Below are 17,441 nucleotides of genomic sequence, written 5' to 3'. Positions count from 1 at the left end.
AAAGCAAAAAGATTTCCTCCTAAGGTCAGAGCACAGTTCTGAATAAGGTTTTAGCCTAGTTTTGGCAGAAGATAGTGTCTTCATTTTGGCTTTTGTAAGAACGTGCCTATACCAAAATATCACAATTTAATTTTAAATGAAATTTATTATGCAGTTATTACAGAACGGTTTTTTACTTTTAACATTTCTAAAACAGCCACTAACCTAGAAGAAAGTATGTATGTTTATAAAATACTACACTTTCCAAGAGTCACTTTTAAAGGTTTATTCTGCATAGTATATGACACATGGTAAATCTATATTGAATAATCATTTCACCTCCTCAGATAAGCATTAATAAAATTGCAAGGATCATAGAGCCACTTGAAATATTGATGATCACGTAGTAACTATATCTTAAAGGTTACCGAAGCAAGCAGATATTTTATGTAGTTTGAAGTATACTATAATCTTTGGGATGCTATGAACACAGTATTTTCTTTTATAAAAATTCACACACAATGCCATTTCTTAACCACATGTTATATTTAGCTACATTCCCCATAAATACCGTTATAACACCTGTGGTTTCCCTCATTAAGAACAGAATGGACAAGGTCAGGGGTTGAAAGGGCAGCATATGTGCCATGAAAGAACTAGTTAGCATAGTCTATTATATTGGTGCACTGGTAAATCTCATTTCTATTCATCAGATGATTAGTTCAATCAATATTTATTCCTCTGTGCTCCCTTTGTCTTATGCTACAAAGGAGACATCCTTCAAATTCATGGCAGAAGCCTTGTTATCTATGAATTTGTTGCTTAATTTGAGAGGGAATATTTTATTTATTTGGCAATCCTCAGTTCTTTGATTCCCTTTCCCTCTAATTATCATTAGGTAGTATAATGGAGTTTTGTGTAGATTATTTATAAATAGATGCTATTAGCAGTTCCTTTTTATGCGGCTCAAGTGCCACATGTATTCACATCTCCTTTCTGAATGCTTTGGGAAGTTGTTCTGTTTCTGTAAATATGTTTGAGTCTGAAGTCTAGATTGTGAAAGCAAAGATAAAAATGATTTTCACTCTCAAATATTCATTCTTTCTGCCTGAGTGGGTGGTTATAGGCACATGCATATACATATTGCGTATCAGTGCATCAACAGACGCCTCCGAAGACTGCTGTTATCTGCTAGGGATTCTGTTAAGTCAGAGATTCTATTCGAAGTCAGATTAAATATTTGCAAGAAGCTGTAATTGGAAAATGATTGCAAAATTACAGGAATAATACTTTTTATGTAGAGTGCTCATTTTATCAAAGGCCATAATTCATTACATCATTAAAGACTTATTTCATTAGTCGGCTTAATTTTCACTCATTAGACAAGAATGGGTGGAGAGTATAACTATATCCAGGGGAAAAAAGACATATTTAATTTTAAGCACGATTTCCTCTCTAGTATCCAGTTTTCTGTATATTTTACCACAGAACAGTATTTCACTGACATCAACCAACTTAATGCCAATATAATTGAAAATGATTACTTTTCATATTTGTAGAATAAACAGAGAGGGGCAACATGAAGGATCTGTCTTTATACTCCTAGAATGAAATATTATTTCAGCTACTTTTATGCTCAGCATTCATAATCATGTACCTTTAATCTGTTTTCCAGTGGATGCTATCGTTTTATTTTTTTTGAAGTCACAAATTTTTGCCAATGCACAGTATCACTGATGCCACCATGCGCACTTTATAAAATTTTAGAATCCCAGCAGCTTCCTGTACAGTTTAGAAACTACATTGCTTACTGGAATAATTTAAAACGATTTATTTATCGAAAGCTGCATTGCTCACCTGAAATTAGAGCTGCTTTATTAGTGTAAGTAAATTAACTGGTGTGCTGTGAGTCATACTTGCATTTCTAAGAACGACTGCAGTAAGATGAATCGAAGCTCTATAGGCAGGCTTCTCTTCCTAAATGGTGAACACAGGCTCATACGATGGGAAGTCAAGTCTTAAAAGACTTATTTGTCATTCTATGTTGAAAAATTACCTGTACTAAATACTGTCTGTTACCTTCAGAAAACAAGTATTTTTGTACAAGCTTTTGATATAACAGACATCAATTAAATTTTTTTCTATAATTTCTTTGTGCTTTGATAACTTTTATTCTAAAATTATATTGTGTCAATTGGGAACAGTTATATTTAAAGAATCATCTGTATAAATACAATTATAGGTAGTTTTTTAGGCTTTTAATAATTTGGCCTTTGACATAATACCAAAATAAATATTAACATTAATATTTATATTTTATTACAAACATAACATGATGAGTTGTTTATGTTATACTATAGCATAAAACCACGTTGACAGTGATAGAATAGACCACTTTAAAAGCTTCTCTAGTGATCAGAAGTTATTGTCATTTATGGAAAATATAAGGATTTACAAGTTTTAGATGAACACAGACAAAGGACTCATAATTTTTTTGCCTCTTGTTTATGAAACCTGATATTCAAAATTCCCATCCTTACACTTATTGATTTTTTTTAAATTATAAAAGCTACAGTGGACCCATGCCTAATCTTCAGTTCCAAGATGTCTAACACTTCTGTTTCCTAATAGTTAACAATTCACCAGGGCTGTCAAGGGAGGAGCAAGGTGGGTGAACGTTCTAATAGCCATTTAGGGAAATATTTTGGGGTGTTTTTTGGCTATATATTTTCCCACAGTATTTGAGACACAGCTTTAAGACTTTTCTTTAAGCTACTGAATGAATTTTCTTGTTAGAAAGACAAGTTTAGTGGTGATTTCTGAGTGGACAGAAATTAACCAAGTGCTGGCAGAGATGTCCTTTCAGCCTTTCAGCAAGCTTTCATTTGTGTGTGTGTGTGTGTGTGTGTAAGGTAGACTATTGGTTATAAATATTTGACATAAGTAATTTAATAAGGACTTGAGGACTTGCAGAAAAAATTTAGAGCAACAACTTTATTTAAGAGAAAAAAAATCCAAGGATATTCATATCTTTTTATTTTCAAGGATGGCTACATCTCAGACAGCAAGCTCATTTTTTTTTTAAGTTTAGTAGGCAATAGAAATTTACTACTTGTAAATGATAGAATCCAGAGTTTTTTAAAAGGTGAGATTCCCTCCTTGTTTACAGCAAGAATAAAGCCAGAGTTAAACCCTCCCAAGCTGCAGTCACCTATTGATTACAAAGGCAACAGTGCTATTTGGGAAAGTGTGATTTTATGCAGACCCCAGAGAGCAGAACTACCATTAAGGTTTCCTTTGTAATAAACAAGGCAGACTACTCAACAGGGAGTCTTGAAAAAGCAGACCAGGCAGGTTCACTCTTTTCCTACCTACCTCTTCCCTTTCCAGCACTTTCCTTTTAGGAAGCAAGGGAAGAAGCATCCCTAAAACTCATAGGAACTCCTCCCCCCCCAACATACACACTCACATACCAGACAAAGGAAGAAAAGTTTTGTGAGCCACCAAGCTGCAGCCTCCCCCACTTTAGGGGAGAGGGGGCTGTGTCTGAAACTTGGGTCCTCTTCAGGAAGATTCAGTTTCAAGACAGAGCAATGAACTCAAGTATCAGAGCCTCTTAACACCCCGGCTACCCTAGACCTTCCCCAGAAATAGTCTATCAAATACCCCAAGCAGTCTGACCTGGGGGTAGGTTGTTGGATTGGCCCACAGGGAGCCTGCTCAATCCTAGACACAACTGTGTCTGGCAAATTGACCTGCCTCAGGACAGTTGCCATTGATGGACGCTAACCTTGAAGCCAAAGTTCTGGCAGTACCACTGGGAAATGGAGACTGTGTGGTGGGCAAGGCATGGGGTATGGAGTAGATGACATGCTTACAGGCAAAGGGCAAAGCCAAGTTTAATGGCAGCTCCTCCCCTAGCAGAGTCTGTTTCAATATGTTCAGCTTAGCAGCCCCTCCGCACAAAGGGAAAAATGATTAGAGGCTCCCTCCCCCCCCCCCATCTCTTAATTGAAGTTCAAGTTCAACTATTAGAAGACTTCTGGATATCCCGGATCTTCTGTATTCTAAACCCCTTCCCAGTGGGATTCCTGACCCTTGAACTTGAAGGGACTTATTTCATCTTTAAGGAACCGGCGCTGAGGTTGGGATGGGACAGTTCTTTGACTGCAGAGAATGCAAATGGGATGGTAAGAGGTCAGGAGAGGAGAGGCAAAGGGTTAGAGACCTTTTCTCTACCAGTGCTTCTCGCCCGGTTGCCTCAGGAGAGTCCTCTTGGGTTAGAGCTGGTGAACTGTCCAAGGCAGTCCGGTGAGTCTGATGTTCTCTGAGACAAAGGTGTGAGTTCACACTGAATATTTAATTTACAGACAGGGCAGTGGCCCTTGCTTCAAATCCTTCAGGCAGGCAGCAGCCAGGTGTCTCCAAAGGGAGCCTGGCAGTGAAGCCACAAGAGCAGCGCGATCCGAGGTGAAGGAGAGGGAGGCTGTGCTCCGCCTGACACTCTGTATGTCAGAGTTTATGCAGCTCTGCCTCAGCATTTAGAGTAGAGGACCAACTGCTGTGGCACGTGGCTTCTGACCCTCAGATAGCCTGAACCTAGCTAGTCATGGGAGGGGTATTGCTGGGGGTCGGGGTTGGGGGTGAGAAGAAAAAGACTGATAACTGGGAGCTTCAAATCGAAGTGAAGGAAACCGAAAGTAAAGTGATGTGAGATCCTGAGGTGAGTCAGAAAAAAAAAGAAACAAAAATGCAACTTCTCACTAAGTAAAAGTGCTCTGCCCACTAATTTCTGTACTACGGTTTCTGGAAAGAATCTGGATAGTGGAGCATGTGACTATCCCATGACTGGGACAATCAGCTGTTGTCACTGTGCACAAGCACACAGAAATTCTAACTTCCAGTGCACGGGTCAATCAAGACACTCACCAAGACACCTTTGTCCTTTATCTAGAGTCCGATTCTCCTATCCCCACGGGTAACGAACAGCTTCTCTCCCTCCCTTTTGTCTTGCTTGGTCCTACACAGACCAGAGCTCACACTGATGGCCCAGCATCCGTACACCTTCAAGGTCAAGACAGGCCTAGGACTCCTCCAGAATGGCCAGGGTGCAACTCCTCCCTAAGGGGAGTACAGAGAGTTCACCAGAACAGGCAGCCAGGTGGATGGAGATTGGGATTTGGGGGCCCTAATCTAAATGTGTCTTGCTCAAAAGTGCTTCCATCCAAGATGCAAGAAGGTCCGGAGTTGACTGTCGCCTATTTTTGTTCTGGAGGTACTTGTGAATCAGAGAGAAAAGCCACCACAGGAACACAATACATCAAAGAAGAGACACTTGGATGTAGGGGCTGGGTGTCCAGACATACGGAGATGTCCAAGTCAGGAGGGCACCCGGTGGCCTCTTTAAGAAAAGAGGGAAATTGTGTTCTACTGTCAAGCGAGAAAGGTCTGCAACACAGAGCAAGAAACTTGTACCGCAGAGATCTACAAATTGACTCCTCCAGCCCTCTGGCCAGCTGTTCAGGTAGCTCGCGGGTCTCGGAGTCAGAGCAGGGGACTCGGCTCTGTCTTTCTCGCGGGCCAATTGGCCCCGAGGTCGTACAGACACCTAGAGTAGTGATCCTGTCCAGAGGGTGCACCTAGCATTAGCTCCCACTTTGGCCCTTATCTCACAAAAGAGCTTGAGTCCCTGGTTTCTCCGATGTGAGTAATACGGCCTTCACTCTCCAGAACTTTCTCTACCAACTTTTTTTTTGGGGGGGGGGGGGGTGGGCGCCAGAATGAAGCGGAACGGGAACGGGGTACCCAAAGAAGGTCTAGGCATAAGCATCTGCTTCCAGTTCGCGGGAGCATACCGTGCTTACTATTTCTGGGAAAGGATGCGCCTATAGACCGGGATGATCCTGCATCTGGCAGCCTGGCCCAGTGTGATCCCCGCCTACGCCAGGGAGTTCACCTCTGGCTAGCGACCGCGGCGGGGCACGAGCCTCTAGTAGCCTCTACCCAAAGTCACCCGGCTTCCTACTCTCTATCCGGTGCCCTGTGGCGCACCGGAGAGCGACGCGCAGAAAAAATTCAGAGCAAATCCAGAACTGGGAGACGGGATTAGCACTGTCCCCGTCTCCAAAAAGCGCCCTCCCGCGTCCTGCCTAAATTCCTTAGCCTTCCACACCTTCCCACAACTTTCCAAGCCTAGGCCATTTGCAGTCCCACCTGCGAACCGAACTCGGGGAGCTGAGCATAGCCAGTCTCTCTTCCCTTGGGCCGAGAGCTCTCCCCTCCCCCAAAAGCTCCAGGTCTAGCTAGAGTTGTCCTGCTCAGGGCGCCCGCGGGCTCGCTTACCTCGCATGATGTGGCCGCTGTCCTGCTCCGCGTAGTCATGAAGCTCCTAGCCCGAACCCCAGAGAACCCAAAAATCCCGCTCAGCACGAGGGAAGAAGGCGGTCGGCGAAGAACTGCTCCGCTGAGAGAAGCATCCCTTGTAGGCAGATGTCCTGGCCGCTATGCTAACAGTTTTGATGCTGTTGTTGATGACTGTTTTTGATGGCTGTTTGTTTGTTTTCAGGCAGGGTGGAAAAAAATGTCCTAGCTGGCTGTTTCCTGGGTTTTGTTTTGCTTTTGTTTGTTTGTTTCTTTCTTTTTTTTTCTTTCTCTCCAATGTGCTTGCTTAAAAAAAAAATGCCACCGCCTCGGGCTCGGAGATTTCTTTTGTGATCACTTAGACTGGGGAGGAGGAGAAGGGCAGCGGCAGGAGGAGGAGTTGGTGGTGGTTTTGTTAGTTACAAAGAAGAGGGAGAATTATCAAGGGGGAAAAAAAGGAAACAGAAAAGAAAGAAAGGCGGCATGGATGGCAGAGCATGTGCGTTTTCACATGACATCTGTGCCTGTTAGCGGATCCACAATGTGAATTTTCACTGTTCAGTTGCAGAGAGGAAGGGAGCAAGAGAGAAAGAGGAGAGAGGTGGAGAGAGCGAGCGCAGAAGAGGCTTATACGCGAGGGCGGGTTTGGCCGGACTTCCTGGCCCCGCCTCCTGTCAGCACCATGGCCAATCAGCTTCCCGCAGCGCGTGGAGAGGCCGGGAAGGCGGGGGAGGGGATGCTCTTGGGGACAGGGGGCGGGGCTAGGGACTCGGGTGTCCCAGGATGTGCGGACCCAGACTGGGAATTAGAGAAGCCCCTATCTGAGGTCCAATCTGGACCAAGCTTAGCGCGCTCCGGAGAGTGAGGCAGATCTGAGAGTGACGCCACTTCTGACTCCAGTAGTTAGAAAGAGACACTGGTCAGTCAGTTCTTTGGGGGAAAGAATCTAGGGGGAACCTCTGGGCTGCTCAGTCTTTTCCTCTCTCACTGCAAGAGTTCTAAAAGAGTTTTGTATTCAAGGCAGCGCTTAGATGAGTCCCCTTTCCATTCCGCTCCTCTGGCAGGGTGCTTACTTTGTCTGGACCTCTGCCTTAGAGGTAAACTACAAAACCATATCCCTCTAGTTCCGTGCAGCTTCTTTAAAAACATGTTTTACATATTTTAACTGGATATATTATTGATTTACATTTCAAATGTTACCCCCTTCCAGGTTTTCCCTCCGAAACTCCCCTATCCTACTCTCCCTCCCCCTGCTTCTATAAGAGTGCTCCCCAACCCACCCACCTACTCCTGCCCCACCACCACCCTAATATTCCCCTACTCTGGGACATCAAGCCTTCACAGGACCAAGGGCCTCTCCTCCCCTTTATGCCTGACAAGGCCATCCTCTGCTACATATCTGGCTGGAGCCATGAGTCCTTCCATGTGTACTCTTTGGTTGGTGTTTAGTCCCTGAGAGCTCTGGCAGCTTCTTTTAAAGACTTCAAATGATCCCCACTCCTCACTCTAATAACTAACGCTGAGCTTCATTCAGATCCTCCCTTCCTCTCTCCCCCTCTTCTCCCACTTCTCTCTTCTTCCTTTGGTTCCTTTGAGGACATGGGTTTCTTTAGCATTTGGAAACCCTCTGACCCTGGTTGCAGGACTTACAGACAGGTTCATTTGGCTTTTTTGTCACCTTAGTAACGGGACACTTGGCAAAGAGCCTAGACTAAAAGGCACGACTATGTGAGTCTGTTCAGTTGGTGAACATTTAAAGGTTTAAAGAGCAAGACACTTGACTAGCAGCTCTCCAGAGACCACTATTTAAGAGAGCTTGAAACTAAACCAAGGGTCATGTTACTCCATTCTTTATACGAAATTTATCACCTATGACAATTTACTTGTGTTCTAAAAAACAAAACAAAATGAAGCACAGGTATCAATGCTGTTTTTTTTTTTTTTTTTTAATTGTGGCGCCGATTCATTCTTTGTAGATGAAATAAACACACAATGTAGATGATACACAGCATTGATTTCCTTCCATGTGGTTAGGGACTGCTAGAAAATTTTATTTAATTGATCATCATAAAAGTGCAAAAGTTTGTGTGATCATTTTTGAAGCACAGAGACAGGACTCAATGTCACAGACATTGGAAAAGTGGATCTCCTCAACCTCTTCCGGACCCAAATAACTTTATATATTTTTGCCCGTATTTATTCATGTGGCTTTTGCTAACACATAATATGTTGTAGAACTCGAGGTTCTTCAGTCCTCTGTCCACTGAACACCTTTGACTAGTTGCTTCTCCAATAAGAACCCTGTTACTTCCTGAATCCTCTGTCAGTGTTTGACTAAAACAGTTGTGTAATTTAGGAACAGTTTGTGGAAAGAGCAAAAGTTGATTGAGTCATTAATTAAATGAAATGAACAAAGGAAGTTACTATTCAGCAAGGCTAGTCCTCATAAATACCTTTCCCCTAGATTTTTAATTGACACAGTAGTTAATCTTTTAAGATAATATTTAAGGCTCCCTGGTTTTTATCCTTTTTAATCAAGTAAAATATATTCATCATAACTACATTAAAGCTGCAGTAAGTTATGCCTAATTTAGTTGCTTCATTAAAAATTACTGCATATAAAATAGTCAAGAAACAAATTGTGACTATATCATTTTAATTTTATGAGCTTCAAGCAGAGTCATAAGAATATTGAAAATGTAAAACCCTTTGTAAACATTGTAATTGCTACTGTTGTCATTTCCTATTTCTACTTCTTGTTAAAGAGCAATTTCAAAACTCCAAACATTTAACTTTATATGTATTCTTAAGTTTCTATTAAATTATTGAATCATGAAATATATGTCAATTGACAAAATATCTCTAGCCTTCGAAAAATACAATAAACACATGTATGAAACAAACTTCCCAGTGCATATTTTTATGTGGTTTTTGTTTCATTAATCTAATACCACACACTTACAATGTAAAATGCATTTCTTAATTTTCTCCAAGAACTTTTGAAAACCTGTTAATTACGAAGACATCTGTTTTCTAAGCTTTGTATACATAGTGATACAATGTACATCATTTTCTTTATCTTTTTAATATTAATATTTTTATTTACTATTCTTTTTCTATTTAGTACTTGTTTTTTTTATAGTAACATAAGCATTGATCTTTGGTTTTAATAAGGTGATCCAGGACATTAAGAGCTCTGCTGAAAGTCTTAAATGGAGTTTTCAATATGTCTACAACTTTTACATTTGACTCAACTGAATGGGACCCATTGGAAAAAAAATATTTAAAATTATAATTAAGGAAGTCAGCACTTTCTAAGAACATATACAATACTTATATGATGGTTTTATAACATATCTGGTAACAAATGTTTATATTAAGATCTCATCATAAAACATTCTTGTTCACATAAAATAGACTGTGAGTAATTTTATTAGAATGATTATGGAACTGAGTAATTATAGGCTTTATACTGTGCTTTGGCTCTGGACTTGAAGGCATTTTGTTGGTGTATCAGTTTTGATTAATTTCAATGGTAATTAGTCACAGGACACTGTTCTCAGTCTCAAGTATCGATATGATTTTACATAGGGTTGTATGTGAATCTGTTGTCTGTAATGTTGGCACTCCTCAGGTAAGGCCTTGGAGTGTTGTTGTGTCCTAAAGGAAACAGAGCTGTGCTATAAGCCAGCCGTGTAGGATGAAGAGAGTATTTAGGATGATGGCAACTCTAAAATGCTTGAAGGAAAAAAAAGTAGTGGTTCTTTATGTTTGGTACTTGGTTAGTTGATACACAGAGACTTTGTATAGTTATAAATCTTGAAGGGATGTTGGCAATGCTGGCATCTGTTCTAGGAATGACTGAAAGATTGCTTCTATTTAGCATAGTTTAGGAGGCTGTGTCACTAGGAAATTAATAGAAGAGATATATAGATACCTTTATATATTATAAAGGCCAGAAAACAAAAAGAAAATTTCACACTTGAGTCTATTGAATATGGAAATATACTGATGTTCATGCTTCTGAATGCATTGAAGGAAGGGATGTACAGGTTCTGATGAAGATGCTTGAACATAGATTCTTGTTCTAGATTTGACATTCTCTGGAATACCTCTAAAGAGCCTCTGGGATTTCAGGCCTGCCCTGCTTTAGCTGTGGCTTCTGAGTAGTCATGGGATTTCTGCCTGAAAACGAAAGCCCTCAGGGTATAGGAGTAAGGGTTTTCCTGTAGTCAGGGGGTGCTTCTGAGATACCATAGGTCCTGGGTAATTACAGCAATCTCTTTTCCAGTGGATCCTGAGAGCAAATGGGGGGGGGGAAGAATCCCTTGTATTTTAAACTTCTTTAAATTTAAGAAAGAAAACGGAAAGGTTGAGATTGCTTCTATGACTATAAAAGTAAATCTACCCACTTTTATATTCATTACTATACTTTATTGTACTCTCAGAATCATATATAATCTTTTAGTACTTTCAATTCTACTTTCTTATTTTCTTTTAAAGTAAGGTTACAGATTTGACAAGTATGCACAGTGAAGAAAGGAAAGCAATATATATATATGTATATATATGTATGTATGTATGTATGTAAATATGTAGTTTGTGATTTATAATAAAAGGACAGTAGCATGGGCTAAATAAAACACAAAATAATCTCAACATCAAGAGTAGAAACTGGGGCCCAGGGAAAGAAAAAAATGCAGAGGTTAAAAAAAAGAAGAGTGAAAAGAAACTAATATTTGATTTAGAGGACAAATCATCTAATTTCTCTCTTTCTCAAGAGCTGGCCTACTATGTGTTATATCATCCTACCCCTCACCCAATAAGCAACCAAGGCTTAGAAAGCTACATAGACTGTCAAAGAGCACAAATCTGAAAATGCCAGATCCGAAATTCAAAATAAGGTAATTCAACAACTATGTAAATTCCGAGAGTATGACGCATGCTTTGATATCACTTGTTTTAGTGCAAAGTAAGAGAGTTTAGAGTTTTGCTTGGCAAAACAGACATTTGAACCTAACCTTACCCAGTACGGCCTCTATTCACCAAAGGATGGTAAATGCAGAACATTGAATATTGATTTGAAAAATAAAAGGATAGGGTGACCCATTTATCAAATAATAATAGCCATATTGAGTTCATCACACAAGTCAGAAATAAATTTGTAATAAATATTTCATATCAGAGATAGTGTGAGCTGGAATTAAGCTTGCAATAGTAATAATGAGGGGGGAAATGGCAAGTGTGATTCAGGACACATCTTGTGGATGGAAACTGACATCTCTTGATGATTACAAGGGACATGGTGGTTAGGTGAGGACAAGGTTGGGGGCAGGGTTGAGTAAAAGCACAGCTTCCTGAGTCAGAAGAGTAAGGAGCCGGGGGAGAATGAGCATCCCCCAGTAATAAACGAGGTGGAGAGGTTCTTTAAACAGTAAACATCAAGATAAGCTTGAGTCTTCTGCACACCCAGGAGCCTGCTGTGTATACAGAGTTAGGGACAAAAACTGGCTAAAGTGAAAAGGAGAAGCAGAGGACATTCCAAACCAAGGCAACTATAAACACAATGCAACTGACTTGGAACTAAGTATTCATGGCAGGAACAGATAAGACAGATACAAGTGTTTCTAAAGTTAGTTCTTAATGCTACATAAAGGAAAATATGTATTCTTTTGTATGTAAGTCAAAAGGAAAACACTGTGAATGGCAGAAGTTTTCCAAACAAATCAACAGTCTGGAAGAAATATTTGTAACATAGCTGACAGGGGAAAGATTAACAGCCTTCATAAACAAATCAATACACAAGTACAACGCAATAAAAACTATCCAGACTGGTGTTGGTAGAGGAGAAAGGGGTAGTAAAGGAGAGAGCCTCTTTTCCTTAAGACTTTATTCTTCATTTATAGCCCCATGAGTGCTGTGCATGGGGAATTTTTTTTTTCCAGATTGCTTGGCAAAAGTTTAAGAAAAGTTTAGCTTGGTTCTTAAAATATGAATTAAAATATAAATGTAATGTTTCGTATAACTTCATCGTGGCTAATATCCTCCAGGATTCATCTTGAATTATTTATTTTTCTTTTCCTTCAGAGCCTCATTCAGTCAAACTAGTAACCTTTTCCTGCCTGCATGGGGAGAATATTTGCAGGTTTTATCTGGCCACCCTGATACTTGCTTCTATTCCATCAATTTTCCAGCTCTTTGAGAGGAACTTTCAAAGAGTACAGTTTTTCCATTAAAAGAATAATCCATACCCATTATCTTGGCTTATAATACATACTAGGGATTGTCTTGAGACACTATTTAATTACTTAAAGTGCCCCTATCCTTTTCAGGTATATTTCTTACTAGGTAACATATAAGAAGGTTACCTAATTCTGAATTTCAGTTGACATAAATGTCATATTACACAGGAAAGGTTCCCCCTTCATGTCTCTCTTCAAAGTGCACCTGTTTGTGACTTTTTGTTAGAGCATATGTTTGCCTTCTCAATAGCACAGACCTTTTGATATGCACTTTCATTTATTATTATTATTAAATCAAAGATATAAATATATTTTAGCCAATATTAACTTTTACAACACATAGGGACCATAGCATTATGTTATCCTGATGCCAGATACTTAGTTTGCTTACTAAGATTTTATCCAATAAGTTGCTAACTTAAACTAGGATTAAGGGACATAAGCCATGCTATTTTGAAAGATTGTTTCACACATTGGCTAAGATGTCTCCCTACATCATGGTTACCTTAAAAGCCACAAGGAACAAAAGTTGTACTTTGCAAAGAAACTGAAATATATAGTAATACTTAAAGTGCATTTTTTCCTATAGCAAAACGAAACAGTAAAAATAAAAAAGCAAACACTTTTTAAAATCTCACATCTAATTAGCCATATAACAGCTATCTGGTGACTTCAGTGATTATATATTCTATTCTCATATTCATGTTAAAGTCCTACATTGATTCTCTAACCATCAGTGAGTAGGTCCAGAAAGTAGATCCAGGTTTTAGGTGGTCATTCAATACTCCTGTATCTATTTCCTCTCTAATAGGTGGAAACACAGCAAGAAGACAGCTGTGTGTAAACTTGGAAGAAGGCTTTCATCAGAGTCCGAGTCTGGCCAGTGTCTTGAACTTCCACTTCTGAGTTTCCTAAACTGTGAGAAAAAAACTGTCTATACTTTATTAAACCATCACATCTGTTGTCTTGGTACAATGGACTGAGCTGAATAAAACACTGTCTAAAGCACCATGGGTGTATACACACATGTGTATATATGTATATGCATGTGTGAGTTGGGAGAGGGAATGGGAAGTGTGCAAGCTAAGGCTAATAAATCCAAAAGGATAAAAAGAGATATAATGACACAGTGCCCAAAACTTTATAATTCAACTATTTGCTTTGTTCCGTGAATTGGTACCAGTCAACCTTTTCATATAGATCATTTAGATAACTTGGCTGGTCTTTCCAGTCCTCAACTACTTTCATGAGGTTAATGAAAACAACTCATGCTACCCACATAACGTTTGCAACATTATTGTCTTTCAATTTGATTTGCCCCAATTATTGTAGTTGACTTTCTACCACCTTTCTTTTTATTTGAATACAAATTTTGAAATATTTTTTTTCTTTCTGCTAATGTACTGGTTCGGTAAAATCTCACTGTTCTTTTAGTGATGTCCTGTGGTGATTAATCTTGAATGCCAATTTAATGGGTTGGGAAGCACCAAAGAGATTAGTAGCATACATCTCCTCATGTGTCTGTGAGAAGATGTTCAGGGATGATTAAGGCACTGGGGAAGAACTGTCCTGAATGTGGACAGCATCATTCCATAGACTGGGGTCTAGATGATAGAAATGGAAATGAATAGAGAACCTCTTACAACAGCAGTCCTTTTGGGCTGCCCTCAGCATGGGTTGTTTATGTTTTTTATACCCTCCTGTCCTAGTATACAGAACCCCCTGAAATCCTGAGTCAAGATACATTTCTCCTTCCTTAATCTGTTTTTCTCACAGGATTAGGACAGCAACAGAAGGTCCAATACACCTCTATTGAGAAGAAAATTGTATATCTGTGGTTTATAAAGACTAACATCAGATAGCAAATGTTTACAGTTTATATTCCAGTTACAGTGTGGGTCAGAAGCATCCAGCTCCAATAAGCAGTCAAACCTGGCCTGTGGAACTCCACTAGGGTCATTGCCATTCATTGAGACTCTACACATTCTTGAAACTCTTGAAAATAGTATTTCCATTAGTTTATATCACAAACATTCCTTTGGATTGTCCCCAACTTTAGATTTTTAATTTTCCTACATATTCATGTTACCTCCTGGGCTATTTTCAAGCTGCTGTTTCTTGGTTCTTCTGAGCAGATTGCTGCTGTTAAATGTTCTCAGACAGTGATTTTATGGGGAAATTTGTCTGACTTGCTTTACTTTTAAAATTTTTTTTTTCTCTTCCTGGTAACTTTGTTTTTAAGATGTTATTCACACTATCCTATTGTTTCCTGCTTTATATGACTTCAAGTAAGAGTCAGCTGTCAACTGTAAGGCCGTCGGTTTGAAGAGAATGTAGCTTCCCTTAGGACTCCTTTTTTTGTTGTTGTTTCTCAGTTATTTACTATGATGGGCTTAGAAATTATTTTTTTCCTTCTCTTTTGTTCATTATTTTAATAAAAATATTCCTTTGGAACATTTTATTTTTTTTATTTCAAGCATATGTACACGTGTGTGTGTGTGTGTGTGTGTGTGTGTGTGTGTGTGTGTGTGTGTGTGTTTGTGTTTGCAAACACAAGTTCAGGTGCTTCTGGAGGCTAAAGAGGGAATCATTTTCTCTAAAATTAGAATTGCAAGTTGTTAGCTGTCTGACATGGGTGCTGGGAACCAGACTCAGTTCATGTGGAAGACCAGTATGGGTGTGGTTTGTGATTTCCATCTTTTATTGGCTGGAATGTTTTTGATGTTGACTCTTTCATACAACTCTTACCCTATTCACTGGCTTTCCTTCCAGGGTGGATATGGCATTCCATGCTTGCTAAAGCTTTTTGTCCTGCCTCACACACATTTCACATTTCAGTGTAATGTATAGTTTTTGGCTTCCCGAAAGCAGCGTAAAAACGAGAATAAAAATGAGAACCGGAGTTTTAAAGGGACAGGGAGAGCACAGACTTCCTTGTCTTTAAAGGACATAGTTAATGTGTATTGAATGTTTAATAGGACATGTTTCAGCCTCGTCATTCTATGATGAGTAAGAAGAAGCAGGGCTGGGACTGGAGATGAAGAGGAACAAAGGAACAAGAGAAAGGCAGAATCGGACAGAAGTAGAACAGGAAGAAGCTTGCTGTGCTTATTGGCTTTGTAAGGGACAACATACCACTTAAGGCTAAAATCAAATGCCGGGAGCCCAGAGGAGTGGTACCTACATTTTTCTTTGTTTCTTTGTCTTTTTGGCAATCAGGTCCCTATGGTGTTCTCACAATGACATGTTTAAATGACCAAGTCCTTGTCTTTTAACCACAGTGGTCTGTCTGGGGAGGAGAGCAATGTGCTACTCTCCTTGGAATAGGTTAGTGTGCAAAATGTAGACAGAAAACCAGAACTACAGAGTGATTGCCCCAGTCCTTTAACAAAAGATGCAGGTCAGGTTTTGCTTTTCCTCACTGCAAAGAACATAACCAAAAGCTAAACCATTTTTGAGATTATTTTAAAATTTATTTTAGTAAACTCATATTGTTTATTTAAGAGTTCCTTAGAATTTAACCTTAAGAAAATTGATGAAATGCACAGTCGTATGTTAAAAAGAAAAACAAAACAAAACACCGAATTCCCATAGCCGTGAACACAATACAGTGAGGGAGCCTTTCCCACTGTCATTGGGAAGTTTGCCACACTCGGTGTACCAGGCACAAGAATGAGATTGTTTCTCAAGAGGCCCACCATCGGTGTGCTGTGATATAATCAACCCTGAAAGAGAAAAGTGCAGCTTGGAAAATTGATCATGTCACCTTTTAACATGTATACAGACAGGGAAGGGATCTATGGATATTTCATGCTTTTAAGCTTGAGGGTAAGTTGACAGAGAGATTTTTGAATGTCTCTGGATCCCCCACCCTTGGGTGTGAAGATACCTGTAAAATATCAGGAAATTTGGGGGGGGGGGAGTGCTACTGGCAACAAACCTGTTTGGGTTGGGTTCCACTGCGGGTGGAGGGCATTTTATTAACATTTTATATTGAGTTTCCAGTAGGGGGAGCAGTGCTGGTGGCAGAAACTGCACCACCAGCAAGCACTAGATGTTTATCTTGGAACTAGAGAAGCTGATCAGACAGACATGAGGACTCAGAACCAATAGTTTCCTGTGAGGAGCTAACTGAAGACCTTCAAGTCAATACTTCAATTTCAAGACCACAGAGCTTGAAATTAAACATCACAGACTATATTAATTGGCCATTAAAACAATCATCTTATTCTATTTTTATTAAAGTAAACCATGAATGAATAGGAGATATTAGAAAGTGAAATATGCTTTTATTTTTTAAAATGTACTTTTACTCAGAAACCAAGAGTAGCAATTTTTCCCCCGACAGATAATCTGTCTATACAACCATTCCTCCCCTGGCAAGTCCCTGTTTCATTTGAATTTTGAAATCTGTACTACTTTAGTACCCTGACTGCATGCAACTTTGTCTTTTTACCTTGGAAGTTTGTCTCTCTTGTGGAATCACACATTTCCCCACTAGCTCTCAGAATCCTCAAGAAAGAACCACATTTATCCCCCTAAAGGTGTAGAGAACTTGCAATAACAAAAGGACAGTAAATGAAAACATTAGTATGCCCGAGGAAAAGGCCAGCATGTCTTGATTCTGTGGATGGTGATGAGCAGGCTAATTCACTCTCTGGGCAATGATCCTGGAGAGAAAAAATGTGGGGGTTGCAGTTACTAGTGACTGAGAAAAGGCGGAGAAAGATTGGGACTGCCTATGGAAAACCTGGTTTTAAAGCTGAAATTATTGGACATTTACAGATGGACTTTTTATTCCTACCCATTCTGTGAATATAGTTTGAGTAAGGCTGGCCACTCATTGCAATACTTAACATA

Source organism: Micromys minutus, assembly GCF_963924665.1.
Source record: "Micromys minutus genome assembly, chromosome: 2".
Classification (NCBI taxonomy): Eukaryota; Metazoa; Chordata; class Mammalia; order Rodentia; family Muridae; genus Micromys; species Micromys minutus.
The sequence above is the reverse complement of the archived record's forward strand: the minus strand, read 5'-3'. Positions refer to the sequence as shown.